Source organism: Saccopteryx leptura, chromosome 3 (genome assembly GCF_036850995.1).
Source record: "Saccopteryx leptura isolate mSacLep1 chromosome 3, mSacLep1_pri_phased_curated, whole genome shotgun sequence".
NCBI lineage: Eukaryota > Metazoa > Chordata > Mammalia > Chiroptera > Emballonuridae > Saccopteryx > Saccopteryx leptura.
The window spans coordinates 302,974,524-302,989,616 of record NC_089505.1 but is presented as its reverse complement, the minus strand read 5'-3'; the positions used below and the strand labels follow the sequence as shown (position 1 = coordinate 302,989,616).

The 15,093-nt window shown below is 44.4% G+C and overlaps 1 protein-coding gene across 1 annotated transcript in view; it reads right to left on the bottom strand.

Moving 5' to 3' along the window:
- C3H8orf89 (chromosome 3 C8orf89 homolog) overlaps positions 1 to 14,689 on the bottom strand; it is a 40,658-nt gene extending 25,969 nt beyond the window's left edge. Inside the window, exon 1 of the mRNA XM_066372738.1 lies at positions 14,525 to 14,689. The gene's annotated coding sequence lies outside the window, so the exon portion shown is untranslated. The remainder of the gene's footprint in view (positions 1 to 14,524) is intronic.
- Positions 14,690 to 15,093: the final 404 nt, after the last annotated feature.

The window sequence follows — 15,093 nt, the reverse complement described above, 5'->3', positions numbered from 1 at the left end:
TATAAAAGGGAGGCAAAACGGGACTCGGCTCTTGGTCCCTGAGGTTAGCATGAGAGAGCGGAGAGAGTAGAGCCAGCAGCTAAAGGAGGCCACGTGGAGGAGGCCAGGAGAAGCAGCCAAGATGGCGAAGTGCTGAGTGAGATGCCAGTTTGTGTAGAGTTTGTATCTGGGATAAGGAAGGAGATGGGGAACTGAGGAGAAGAAGGCTGGTGAGCTAGAAACCTTTGATTCTAGGAAACTTGGATAAGTCAGTGGCTTTGTGAGCACTGAGTGTGACTGGGTTTTGGAGCCCAGTGTGTATTTTTACTTGCCCGCCGGGTACAAGGTAGGATTAAAGGCTATGGCCCATCAGTTTTTGGCTCCGCTGTTTCTTTACCGACTGTCCGAATCCAATGCGAACCTGCAGGGGCCGGGCTGCTGTGATAGTGGCCCTGGCCCTGATTGCTGGCTTTACAGGCGACATCAATAAATCAGGATACATATATTCAAAGATAACATATCCAGGTTATCTTGTCATTCAATTATGTTGGATACCTGTTGGGCAGATAAAATGTATTATGCTCACTTTGTTAAAGAGGCCGTTGCCCAGGTGATATTAATGTGTGTTGAGAATTGTTATAGCCTGAGGCTTGGTTTGGGGATTAAGCCTGTCCCACCCTTTTTGATGTGGGGTGGTACAATCCAATCATGCCTCAGAGAAGTGACTGTATTAGAGACTTCCCTATTTTGTATATTGGATTAGAGGTTTTGAAGCTACAATATAAAATGGGGACGAAGCGGGAACTTGCGCTCTTGGTTCCTGAGATTATCATTAGAAGAGAGAAGAGAGGAGAGCAGAGAAAGGCCACGTGGAGGAGGCCAGGAAAAGCAGCCAAGATGGTGGAGTGCTGAGTAAGATGCCAGTTTGTGTAGAGTTTGTATCTGGGATAAGGAAGGAGATGGGGAACTGAGGAGAATAAGGCTGGTGAGCTAGAAACCTTTGATTCTAGGAAATTCGGATAAGTCAGTGGCTTTGTGAGCACTGAATGTGACTGGGTTTTGGAGCCCAGTGTGTATTTTTACTTGTCCGCCAGGTGCAAGCTAGGATTAAAGAATATGGCCCACCAGTTTGTGGCTCCATTGTTTCTCTACCGACTGTCCGAATCCAATGCGAACCTGCATGGGCCAGGAGGCTGCTGTGATAGTGGCCCTGGCCATGCCTGCTGGCTTTACAATACCCATCACCCAAAGTCAGATTGTCCTCTGTTACCTTCTATCTAGTTTTCTTTGTGCCCCTCCCCCTCCCCCTTTTCCTCTCCCTCTCCCCTCTCCCCCTGTAATCACCACACTCTTATCAATGTCTCTTAGTCTCACTTTTATGTCCCACCTACGTATGGAATAATGCAGTTCCTGTTTTTTTCTGATTTACTTATTTCACTTCGTATAATATTATCAAGATCCCACCATTTTGCTGTAAATGATCCGATGTCATCATTTCTTATAGCTGAGTAGTATTCCATAGTGTATATGTGCCACATATTCTTTATCCAGTCATCTATTGACGGGCTTTTTGGTTGTTTCCATGTCCTGGCCACTGTGAACAATGCTGCAATGAACATGGGGCTGCATGTGTCTTTACGTATCAATGTTTCTGAGTTTTGGGGGTATATACCCAGTAGAGGGATTGCTGGGTCATAAGGTAGTTCTATTTTCAGTTTTTTGAGGAACCACTATACTTTCTTCCATAATGGTTGTACTACTTTACATTCCCACCAACAGTGTATGAGGGTTCCTTTTTCTCCACAGCCTCTCCAACATTTGCTATTACCTGTCTTGTTAATAATAGCTAATCTAACAGGTGTGAGGCGGTATCTCATTGTAGTTTTGACTTGCATTTCTCTAATAACTAAAGAAGATGAGCATCTTTTCATATATCTGTTGGCCATTTGTCTTTCTTCCTGGGAGAAGTGTCTGTTCATGTCCTCTTCCCATTTTTTTATTGGATTGTTTGTTTGTTTGTTGTTGAGTTTTATGAGTTCTTTGTATATTTTGGATATTAGGCCCTTATCTGAGCTGTTGTTTGAAAATATCATTTCCCATTTAGTTGGCTGTTTATTTTGTTATCAGTTTCTCTTGCTGAGCAAAAACTTCTTAGTCTGATGTAGTCCCATTCATTAATTTTTGCCTTCACTTCTCTTGCCTTTGGAGTCAAATTCATAAAATGCTCTTTAAAACCGAGGTCCATGAGTTGAGTACCTATGTCTTCTTCTATGTACTTTATTGTTTCAGGGAAGAATTCCTCTCTTTTTACTCTTAATTGTGTTGAGTGCAGAAAACCCCCACCATACATATCATCTTAACTTTACACCAAAGGATAGCAGAAACTTCCCTCCAGTCTTTCTAGGAAACATGGGGGTAGTGTAAACAATCCAGCACCACAGTTTAACAGCTTTTTGCAACCTAATCAGGCAAGCGAGGTGGGGGGTTAGGCAGACTGTCAGCTTATAGCCAATTCCCCACACCTCTGTCCCCCAAAAATTTAAACTCCAAAAACCCTGTTGGTTTTTTGGTCCCGTAGGCACTTTTTTCTCTGGAATACCATAGGGTGCACCTGGAAATCTTCTAGGGTGCACCAATGCTCCCTGGCGCACACTTTGAGAACCATTGCCTTAGACCATTATGGAGAGGGAGGCCTAAGGGCAGCGGCCCCAGGGGTGGGAGCTGAGGTGACACTAACAATACCTCCTTTGGCCACACATTCCATGGAGATCCTCATGCCATGTTTGCTGAGTTCTCTGGTGGCCGAAATCCCTTTGACACCTTTATTGGACAGCAGAACGGGAGGAAGGCATGGACATGGATGACCCATTCTCTGGCTTCCCCATGGGCATGGGTGGCTTCACCAACATGAACTTTGAAACACGGAAAGAAACAAGGCCTTTCTGTCACCCAGGACCTTAGGGCCTCCCTTGAAGAGATCCACAATGCTTGTTCCAAGAAGACTATTTCCCATAAATGGCGGAACCCCAATGGGAAGGGCGTTCACAATGAAGATAAAATCTTGACCATTGGAGCAAAATGGGTAGAAAGAAGGGACCAAAATCACCTTTCCCTCAGAGGGAGATCAGAACTCTAGCAACATTCTAGCTGGCCTCATCTTTGTTTTAAAGGTAATGCCACACAATATCTTTAAGAGAGATGGCTCTGATATCAATTACCCAGCGGGATCACCCTTGAGGAGCTCTCTGTGGCTGTATTGTGAATGTCTCCACCTCACACTTGTTAAGATGGCTACTATTTAAAAAAAATTTTTTTAAGACAAGTATTGGTGAAGATGTAGAGGAATTGGAACCCTTGTACACTATTAGTAGAAATGCAAAATAGTGCAGCCACTATGTAAAACATTGTGGAATTCCCTCAAAAAAGTAAAAATAGAGCTGCTATTTGATCCAGCACTCCCACTTCTGTATACTTACCCAAAAGAACTGAAATCAGTATCTCAACAAGACATTAGCACATCGATGTTCACTGCAGCACTATTCACAACAGCCATGACATGGAAAAAACCTAAATCTCCATCTCTAGATGAAGGGATTTAAAAAAAAGAGGTACAGATAAACAATGGAATATTATTCCGACATAGAAAAGAAGGAAAGCTTGAAATAGACAGCATGGATAGACCTTAAGGACATTACGCTAAGTGAAATAAGACAGTCACAGAAGGAGCAAATACTGCATGATTCCACCTAAATGAGGTATCTGAAATGGTCAAACTCATAAAAGCATAGATTGGTGGTTGCCAAGGGTTGGGCTGGAGTTTAGGGGAAATAGGGAGTTGTTAATTGGCGGGTATAAAGCTTCAGTGAAGCAAGATGATAAGATCTAGAGATCTACTGTATGACTCTATGCCTGAAGACAGTAATACCGTACATTACACCTGAAAATCTTATGTTAAGAGGATAAATTTCATGTTAAGTGTTCTTATCACAATAAAATATACTTTAAAAGTATTACCATTATAGCCTGACCAGGCGGTGGCACAGTGGATAGAACATCGGACTGGGATGTGGAAGGACCCAGGTTCGAGACCCCGAGGTTGCCAGCTTGAGTGTGGGCTCATCTGGTTTGAGCAAAGCTCACCAGCTTGGACCCAAGGTCTCTGGCTTGAGCAAGGGGTTACTCGATCTGCTGAAGGCCTGCGGTCAAGGCACATGTGAGAAAGCAATCAATGAACAACTGAGGTGTCGCAATGTGCAACGAAAAATTAATGATTGATGCTTCTCACCTCTCCGTTCCTGTCTGTCTGTCCCTGTCTATCCCTCTCTCTGACTCTCTGTCTCTGTAAAAAATTTTAAAAAGTATTACCATTATAAAATGCATTCATGTCTGAAAACGAAAAAAGACAATTTCTATGCTCCATGGGAAATAAACACAACTTCAAGATAGCCATTACTTTTATTCTAAACATGGACACAGAAAAATATTTCATCATGCATGCAGCTAATTTACTATATATTTTTATTCAATCATAGATATTAGTGTCTGCTTTGCGCAAGGCATGAGTAACCTCTGAAAAGGGTCTAACCACGAGCAAGTGGGGCCCCCACTCAAGACAAGGGCCACAAGCACTGCCCTTACGATTCTCTGGCTGCCTCATTATTCCATGCTCCCTGCCTGGCATTTTACATTCATTTTCTCCAGTATTCCCAACAAAAGGATTACAGATACACTACCTAGATCCAGCTGTGCTCATTTATTCTACAAAATATTTACTGAGGATTGATTCTGTGCAAGGCATTGGAGAAACACAATAAACAAAACAGTCCCTGCCCTTGAGGAGCTCAGAGTCCAGCAAATACAGACAAGGAAACAGTGATGCGGTAGTAAGTGCTTTACAGGGAAAACAAGACAAGGTCTCAGTAGAAGAAATGCAAGTGAAAAGATATGAGAGACAACGTGGCATGTGTGCATCCCCACACATAGGTGCACAGCAAGAAGCAGGGGGAAGAGGAGAAGGTGGGAAAGGAGGGGGAGAAGAGGGGAGGAGGAAGAGGAGAAGAGACAGGAAGGAGGAGAGACACAAAGGTTGTCTCAGAGATGAGGGAGCAGTAAGAGGTGTCCAAATCCTGGAGAGGTTACTTACTAAAACATGAGACATGGAATGAGAATAAAGGGAGGAAAGTCTGGATTTGGTGATGAAACCTTGGGTCTCTCTGCAATGGCAGAGCTGGAGTTAAAAGTCAGCATAGAAACCAGACAGTTATGGGCCACAGGATGGGGTGAAGAGCATTAGGAAGTACAGGGACAACCTCAGCACCATGCCAAGGGCCCACATGGGCACCTCCAATGGGACCTGCCCAGTCTCTGCTTTGAGCCACCCTCCTTCCCTGCAGTGGACTCAGAGGCTCATACTGCTTCCTTTATCTTCTGGTGCAGCCACCACCCTCTCTACACCTGGGTTCGCTATCCCTCCCAGCAGCAGTGAAAGAAGAGGGGCTCATTCTTTCTCTGATGCTCTTGAACTCTCTTGGTTTCCAAGGGTTCACTGTTAAAGACTTGAGAAAACAAGACAACCATAGGGCAAGAATAATAAAAATGACAACAAATCTGAACCAAATTAGGGAGTAAATTAAATTTCCAAAGTGTTAGAAGTTGGCTAGAATCCCAAGCCAGACTCCATTCTAACAAATTCTTTTCCTTTTCCTTGTAAAGGTGAAGATGGCCTGACAGCTTTGGTTTTGCTCCAAGGCAGACCCCCTTCTCCCTCTCAGAAGCCTTCCTCCCTGGACAGAGCACCACTGGGGGTTAATGAATGCCTTCTGGCATTGTATCAAACCAGGTCAAGAGAAAGTTTCTTAAATCTAAACATTTTGGAAAAGTTCACACAATAATATATGAGGGCCCATTATACTATTATCTCCACATTTCTGTGTATGTTTGAAATTTTCCACAATAAAAAGTTAGGAGGAAGAAATGTTAAGGGGGAAAAACCCACAGCTACAGGAATGTACAACTTAAGGAGTGTGCTGAAATAACTTAAAAAGCAAAATATTTTTGATCTGATGTTTCCTGAAAACAATGGCACCACCTAATTCTGGTGGAAAAGAAAAATTAAGGGTACTTAATAGGACCAAAAAAAAAAATTGTTAAAAAAAGAACAAAGTACCCATGTTCTAGGGCAGGCATAAAAAACACTCAAACAAATGCTCTCTCAAAGGAACAGTAAAGAGACTCGTGATTGAGATAAACTAATTGTTTAAACTGAGGAGCTGTAAAATAGTTACCATCTTTTCAATGGCACACCAAAATATGGTACATTTAAACATTTCTATATTAAAAATATTCCAAATATTTAAAAATTGTCTTTTTTCACCTAGTTTAGAACTAGAAGAAAATGTTAGTTAAATGTTCTCTATTCATTATTTAGTCACACATTCATTTATTCATTTAACAGAAATGTATTAAATGACAATCATATGTCATACAATAAGGATATAAGACTGAACCAGCCTGTCCTGTGGTGGTGCAGTGGGTAGACTGTCGATCTGGGACACTGAGGTCCCTGGTTAGAAACTGCAAGGTTGCCGGCTTGAGTGTGGGGTTGCTGGCTTGAGCCTGGGATCATCAACATGATCCTAGAGTCACTGGCTTGAGCCCAAAGGCCACTCCCTTAAAGCCCAAGGTCACTGGCTTGAGCAAGGGGTCACTGGTTCAGCAGGAGCTCCCTGGTCAAGTCACATATCAGTAGCAATCAACAACTAAAATTGCAACTAAAGATGCAGCTATGAGTTGATGCTTTTCATTTCTGTCCCTTCCTATCTTGCTCTGTCTTCTCAAATAAATAAATAAATAAATAATCAGATAAGGTCCTTGTTCTCCTAAAAGTTAGGTAAAGAGAGATAGACATTAAGTAAAAAAAAAAAAAAAAAAAATTAACGAAGTTTATTTCAAATAAAATGAAAGTCAATTCTCATTATTCACGACAGGTACATTAAAGAAAGTTGACGTTAACACTGAATTAGTGAATACTGAACTATTGCACCCCCAAACTCTAATCCGGGAGTCAGCAAACTATAGTTCCCAGGACAGACCCAGCCTGCAACCTGTTTTAGTAAAGTAATTTGCATTGGAACACAGAAGCAAATGCCCATTTGTTTACCTATTTTTTATAGCTTCCTTTGGCTACAGAGTTGAGTAGTTGCTATAGAGACAATGGCCCCCAAAACCTCAGATATTTACTATGTTTTACTGAAGTTTGCCCCTGATCCAATTTGTTCAGTGAGCTCCTATTGAGCACTTGCGAGATGTTAAGCTAGGTGTAATTTCTCAAATTTAAAATACTACATATGTAATATGAACTGACTTTCTTTCCCAATGTATCTTATCTTGAGGCTCATGCAGCATATTTTGGAGACCATACTCATGAATAATGGAAGCTAAGGAAGGATGAAACCTAAGATTTTATAACATTGTTTTAACTTCAGCAATGTTGAAAGACAGATGGGCCAAGGAGGCAAATCAGCAGACTATTGCAATCTACTAGGTGAATGGTAGCGAGAGGACAAAGCAGACAGAGAGCCACACTGGACAGCAGTTAACGAAGTGGCACCCGGAGGATCCGGGAGCCATACAAGACTGTACACTGTGCCGTTCACAATGTGAGGAAAGGGGATGAGGAGCTTGAAGAGGCTCCAACTGAACAAAGATGACAGTATGAACATTAATAAGAATATTAACTGTGCCTGACCAGGCAGTGGCGCAGTGAATAGAGCATCGGACTGGGATGCGGAAGGACCCAGGTTCGAGAACCGGAGGTTGCCAGTTTGAGCGCAGGCTCATCTGGCTTGAGCAAAAAGCTCGCCAGCTTGGACCCAAGGTCGCTGGCTCGAGCAAGGGGTTACTCAGTCTGCTGAAGGCCTGCGGTCAAGGCACATATGAGAAAGCAATCAATGTGGTAGAGCGTCGGCCTAGCGTGCGGAGGACCCGGGTTCGATTCCCGGCCAGGGCACATAGGAGAAGCGCCCATTTGCTTCTCCACCCCTCCGCCGCGCTTTCCTCTCTGTCTCTCTCTTCCCCTCCCGCAGCCAAGGCCCCATTGGAGCAAAGATGGCCCGGGCGCTGGGCATGGCTCTGTGGCCTCTGCCTCAGGCGCTAGAGTGGCTCTGGTCGCAATATGGCGACGCCCAGGATGGGCAGAGCATCGCCCCCTGGGGGGCAGAGCACCGCCCCTGGTGGGCGTGCCAGGTGGATCCCGGTCGGGCGCATGCGGGAGTCTGTCTGACTGTCTCTCCCTGTTTCCAGCTTCAGAAAAATGAAAAAAAAAAAAAAAAGAAAGCAATCAATGAACAACTAAGGTGTCGCAAGGAAAAACTGATGATTGATGCTTCTCATCTCTCTCCATTCCTGTCCCTATCTATCCCTCTCTCTGTCCCTGTAAAAAAAAACAAAAAAAAAAAACACACAAAAAAATGAATGAAAAGAAGAAATGTGTAAATGGTCAGTAAGATTATTAAAATATATATATTAACTGCAATGAATTAAAATGTTAAATATGCACAATACATAAATGTATTGTGATTATTTAAGAAAACACTTCCATGATCATCCTTAGAGAATACTAAAGAATCAACTTGATTTGAAACCTGCTACATATAAGAAACAAATCTTTATTCAAATGAATGTTGGGAAGTTCTCCTTCACAGAGTATCCCAGATAATAAATGAAGGACTAATAGTATTAAAATATCATCATTTTGCAAACTTTAATTATGTGATTAATAGATTTTAGCAACTGTGATGGTTAATTTGATATGTTAGATTGGTTCGGGTCTGGTACCCAGCTATTCAGTTAAACACTAATCTAGGTGTTGCTGTGAAGGTATTTTGTAGATATAGTGAATATCTACAGTCAGATAACTTTAAGTAAAGGAGATTACCCTCAAAACCTGTGGAGGGGGCGTATCTAATCAGTTGAAGGCCTTAAGAACAAAACTAGGTTTTCCTGAGGAAGGAAATTCTACCTCAAAACTCTAGCAACAACTCCTGCCTGAGAGTTTCCAACCTGCTGGCCTGGCCTTCAAATTTTGGATTTATCAGCCAGCCCCCACAATTGCATAAGCCAATTCCTCAAAATAAAAATATATATACACTGGTCTGTTTCTCTGGAGAAACCTGACTGACATGGTGATGATCATCAGTGGCAGCTCAGATCAACGATGTGATATACTTCCTGACAGAGCAATGCTTATTAAGTATTCTTGCAAAAAAAAAGCCATCAGACTCAACTTTGATCAAGCCTTTAGATCTAATTACCAATTTAGAGGACATACGGAGGAGAAGGGAACATTCTACATGCCATCATAGGAATGTGACCAGCAAAATCAGACTGTGCAACCCTGGACCTCCCATTCTTTTTTATACTGCCCTGATCTTGCCTCAAAATTTCCACTCTCATTCATATCCTTGAATATTATAAATTTAACTTTTTTCCATTGTGTTCTTTTATTTTTTAGTTTTGGGATACAAATCTCCCATTTGCTAAATCTGTAGTCTCCTTTCTTGTGATACATTTCCTTTTGTGATTTGTAATCTTGACTGTGAGCTCATCTTTACAGAGATGGCTAACTACAGGAGTCAGTGTTCCCTGAGCTACAGAAACTTTGTTGTACAGAGAGATTTTCCGTTCACCTCTGCCTGGACCTGGGGTTCAGGCTGCCAGACTAGTTAACATGGCGATTCCTTGGATTATGGTTCCTGAACCATGAAGTAATGTGAATTCAGACCTCAGACTTGAGCTGTGGAGGGTATGAAGATCTAATGCAGGGGTCCCCAAACTTTTTACACAGGGGGCCAGTTCACTGTCTCTCAGACCATTGGAGGGCCGGACTATAAAAAAAACTATGGACAAATCCTTATGCACACTGCACATATCTTATTTTAAAGTAAAAAAACAAAATAGGAACAAATACAACATTTAAAATAAGGAACAAGTAAATTTAAATCAACAAACTGACCAGTATTTCAATGGGAACTATGGGCCTGCTTTTGGCTAATGGGATGGTCAATGTCCGGTTCCATATTTGTCACTGCTGGCCGTAAGAAGTGATATGATGCGCTTCCGGAGCTGTGACGCGTCCGTCCTGCGTCACCAGAAGTAGCACTGTACGTGAGCAACACCGCGCTTTGCATCCGCATCCTGTGCTCTTCTCACTGACCACCAATGAAAGAGGTGTGCCTTCCGGAAGTGTGGCTGGGACCGGATAAAAGGCCTCAGGGGGCCACATGCGGCCCCTGGGCCGTAGTTTGGGGACCCCTGCTCTAATGTCTAGTGGCTGGTTCTCTCCCTAGTTCAAGTGGATGGCTAGCTTCCTCGCATACTGCTCAGACCAATAGAGATGGTCTTTCTAGTTATTAGCTCAGTGCCGGGGCTCTTGTGGTGAGTTATACTTTTCAAAAAATGTACTAAAACATATTCCATTCCCACATGCTCTTCCTTCAATGTAATGTTGCCACTTCCCTCACAAAGTGAAGTTCCTGTTTCCCTCACTGAAACTTAACTTCCTCAGTCAATAAGACCCAGAAGGGCTTGTGTGATTTCCAAGGCCAGGTCATAAAACGTGATACAACTTCTCTTGGCTCTCTCTCTTGGGATACTCACCCTTCCTTTGAGACCCAGCCACCATTTTGTGAGGAAGCCAGGTAACAGGAAGAGTCTGCCATGTAAAAGTTCCAGCCAACGCCCACAGCCAGCACCAACCACCAGACATGGGAGTGAAGAAGCCTGTAAGAGCTGCAGCCCCAAGCCTCCGTCTTCCATCAGAGCCCCACGCATGGTGAAGTGGAGACAAGTTGTCCCTGCTTTGCACTGTCCTAATTCCTAACCCACAGAATCCATGGGCACAATCAGTGGTTGTTTTCTGTGACTACTGTGTTGAAGAAATTTGTGATGCAGTCATAGTAACGATAACAGTACTCTTTGTGACTTCCAGCTTCCAGCGGATGCTCCTCAGTGGCTTCCTATATGAGCATTCCTTGGTTCCTGGCACCTGGGCATTTCCTTCTCTTCTCTTCCAGCTCAGCTGCATAGCCATAAATCACCTTATCATATTGTGGCCTCATTGGAAATACAATAAAGCAAAATGGAGTCCCTTTCATGTCATCTCACTGCCCAGAAGCACCCAGAGTAACTTTTCAAATGAAGACATGAAGAACTGAATAACTTAATTTCTTTTATGTACAAAGATACTTAGAAATCAAAATAAAAACGAACCCTATAGAGATTGTATTCATTAAAGAACAGATACCTTGCCCGACCAGGCGGTGGTGCAGTGGATAGAGCATAGGACTGGGATGCGGAGGACCCAGGTTCTAGACCCCAGGGTTGTCAGCTTGAGCGCGGACTCATCTGCTTTGAGCAAAGCTCATCAGCTTGGACCTAAGGTTGCTGGCTCGAGCAAGGGGTTACTCCGTCTGCTGTAGCCCCATGGTCAAGGCACATATGAGAAAGCAATCAATGAACAACTGAGGTGTCACAACGAAAAACTAATGATTGATGCTTCTCATCTCTCTCCGTTCCTGTCTGTCTGTCCCTATCTATCCCTCTCTCTGACTCCCTCTCTGTCTCTGTAAAAAAAAGTAAAATAAATAAAATAAATAAAAAAAGAACAGATACCTCATTATAGAAAAAAATACAAATGGTCAATAAAGTTCATCCTCACAAGTACTCCAATAAAAGCAACATAATGAGCTATGGCTTTCCCCAATCAAATGACAAGGATCAACAGTTAAGTGGAAGCTGTTGTTTTGTTTTAAAATAATGGTAAACGCGCGTCACTGAACCTGGTCCCGGAATCGGGTCTTTGCATCTACGTCGTCCTCACCCACGGCAGGACTTGTCCACAACTGGCACCCAACGTTGGGCAGGGACCTAACCGGAATTCAAGGGACGGGAAGACCCACTAAAATGTCTGAGTTAATGGGGAAAGCTGAAATGTGGCTCATTTGAACCTATTGGAATTTTGAATTTCCTCACCCACTTTTGCCACATTTTGAATTTGTTGGAGGGCTCCACTGCAAGCCTGCTAAACCTCTGCCTGAGGAAATGGAAGAGTTTGCCCAGAGCTCTGGAGAACATGGCATTGTGGTGTTCACCCTGGGCTCCATGGTCACAAACATGACAAAAGAAAGAGCCAATGTGACTGCATCAGCCCTTGCCCAGATTCCTCAAAAGGTTAAAGTACTGCAGAGCAGAAATGAATAAATGTGCTAAAATCTATAAAGGGTCAGATTACAGAAATTTCTATATAAAAGGCAAACTATTCTGATAGCTCCAGTTTACCTCACCTATCAATTAAATAAACAAAACAAAAAATAAAATAAAATGGTAAACGTGGACTTTTCTAAACACAGCCTGTTGATGGGAATGTCAACCAGTAAAGACTTTTTGGAAGGCCAGAGCTCACCAAAATTTTTAATGTATATACACTTGACCCAGCAACTCCACTTCAAATAATTCATTTTGTAGAACTATTCCCAGGTGTAAGAATGTTCATTGTTGCATTGTATGTGATAAGGGAAAATTGGAACCAATCTTAATGCAAGATGGTTACATAAATTATGGTACATCTGTACCATATGATCACACCTGTACGATGCATCTGTGAAATGTTCATTGCAGACTTAGGTAAACCGATATGATAGGTATTAGTCTTATCATCTTCATGAAAAAGGCAATTTTTTGGAAGAATCCATATATGATTCCACTGATGATCAAGAATTTAAAAAAAGAGAATGGAAGGATAAACATTAAATTAACTTGAATAAGTGTTATTAAATTAACTCAAATAAATGTTATAAAGACTAGAAAGGAGAGAGGGCTTTCACCTCAAACTCTATATACTTCTGTGCTGCTTGAATGAGAGAAGTACTGATATATCATAAAGTAATTTCAAAAATTTAAGAACTTAAAATAGGAAATGTTGGGAAGTATTTTTTGAAGAAATGCCATTGTAACTCACCATTAGGAATGTACAGAAAGTCAATTAAGAAGAGCAGGAACTCAGTTCTTTGGGGAACAATACCCAAAAAACAGATGCTAAATTGCCTTTGTCTAGAGAGCTGCTCCAGTTTTCATGTCCACAGCCCCAAAAAGGTTGAAGGAGAAATGACCAGTACATTAGAACAGAAGACATGCATCACACAAATCTTTTCTAGTATTTTTAATCCCTCATGAAAACAGAAACACACAAATTACAGGTAAATCAGAAAGGTTTAGAGCAGGGGTCCCCAAACTATGGCCCGCGGGCCACATGCGGACCCCTGAGGCCATTTATCTGGCCCCGCCGCACTTCCGGAAGGGGCACCTCTTTCATTGGTGGTCAGTGAGAGGAGCATAGTTCCCATTGAAATATTGGTCAGTTTGTTGATTTAAATTTACTTGTTCTTTATTTTAAATATTGTATTTGTTCCCGTTTTGTTTTTTTACTTTAAAATAAGATATGTGCCCTGGCCGGTTGGCTCAGCGGTAGAGCGTCGGCCTAGCGTGCGGAGGACCCGGGTTCCATTCCCGGCCAGGGCACACAGGAGAAGCGCCCATTTGCTTCTCCACCCCTCCGCCGCGCTTTCCTCTGTCTCTCTCTTCCCCTCCCGCAGCCAAGGCTCCATTGGAGCAAAGATGGCCCGGGCGCTGGGCATGGCTCTGTGGCCTCTGCCTCAGGCGCTAGAGTGGCTCTGGTCGCAACATGGCAACACCCAGGATGGGCAGAGCATCGCCCCCTGGTGGGCAGAGCTTCGCTCCTGGTGGGCGTGCCAGGTGGATCCCGGTCGGGGGCATGCGGGAGTCTGTCTGACTGTCTCTCCCTGTTTCCAGCTTCAGAAAAATGAAAAAATAAATAAATAAAAAAAATAAAATAAGATATGTGCAGTGTGCATAGGAATTTGTTCATAGTTTTTTTTATAGTCCAGCCCTCCAACGGTCTGAGGGACAGTGAACTGGACCCCTGTGTAAAAAGTTTGGGGACCCCTGGTATAGAGAAATGTTGACCATGAAAACAGGGCCAGGCTTATCTACTTAACAAGGTCAGCGTCCTAGGCCTGTTCCATCCACATGGCTGGGTACAAGTGTGTGCGGGGAGGGGGGGGGGGTGAGTAAACACTCCCCCTCCCCCTCAGTGAAACCCTGCAGGGGTGTGACCACTGGAGGGATGGCTGTGGGCACTAGCCTGTAACAGAACGGGAAGGGCGGTGGCGGGGGTGGGGGGGGGGGTGGGGGGGTGGTGGTAAGTATGCAGTAAGTATGCAAAGGTGCAGAACTGGCGGAGGCCCTCCCCTGGTTCCACTCTTCCACTCCCATCTCCTCCTCCCCTGACCCCACCTACCGGCCTGGGTCATCCTCAGCCCTGGCCTCCTACCAGGTCCCCTCGAAGAAAACACTTGCAGTGACCCATGTGCCTCGCTGGGGTAGTTTCCCCTTCCTGGACGGGCCTCGCCTACAAGCCCTGCCCGGGCAAAATCCCTGATCCCCCGGGCCGGACCGCAGCCGCACTCACTGTCCCCACAGCTTCACAGTGGAGGGGGAAGGGCTCCTTCGCGATCTGGGCCAGGGTGGAGGCAGGCAGCGGTACCGAGCCCCCTGCCTAGGCTGCCTGGGGGGCGGGGCAGGACGCGGCAGTAGCCGGAAAGGGCAAGCGGTCTTGTGCTCGCTCCAGCGCTGCTCTCGGGGTCGGAGTGAACATGCTCACAGCGCGGCCTCCGCGGCTGCCACCCTGACTCGCACTCGCACCGGTTGCCAGGTGCCCAGGGCTTCCGGTTGCCCTCGCCGTCGCCGACACACCCCTCTGGGAAAGGGCCAAGTCAGGTTACCACTCTGGTCAGCGGTTGGGCGGCGAGGAGACACCGTCCCCCGCCCACCCCAAGGACTCACTCTAGGTGCGGCAGCCACCTTCGGAGTTGGGGCGAGGACGTGCTGAAACAAAGCTGGCGGACCAGAGTCAGTGGTTCCAGTGTCAGAGGGGCACAAAAGGTACGCCAAACACGGGTGGGTGGTGGGCAGGTGGGCAGAGCTGGCGATGTACAGTTCTGAGTTGCATTTAAGATTCAAACTAGCCAAGGTCTCCAG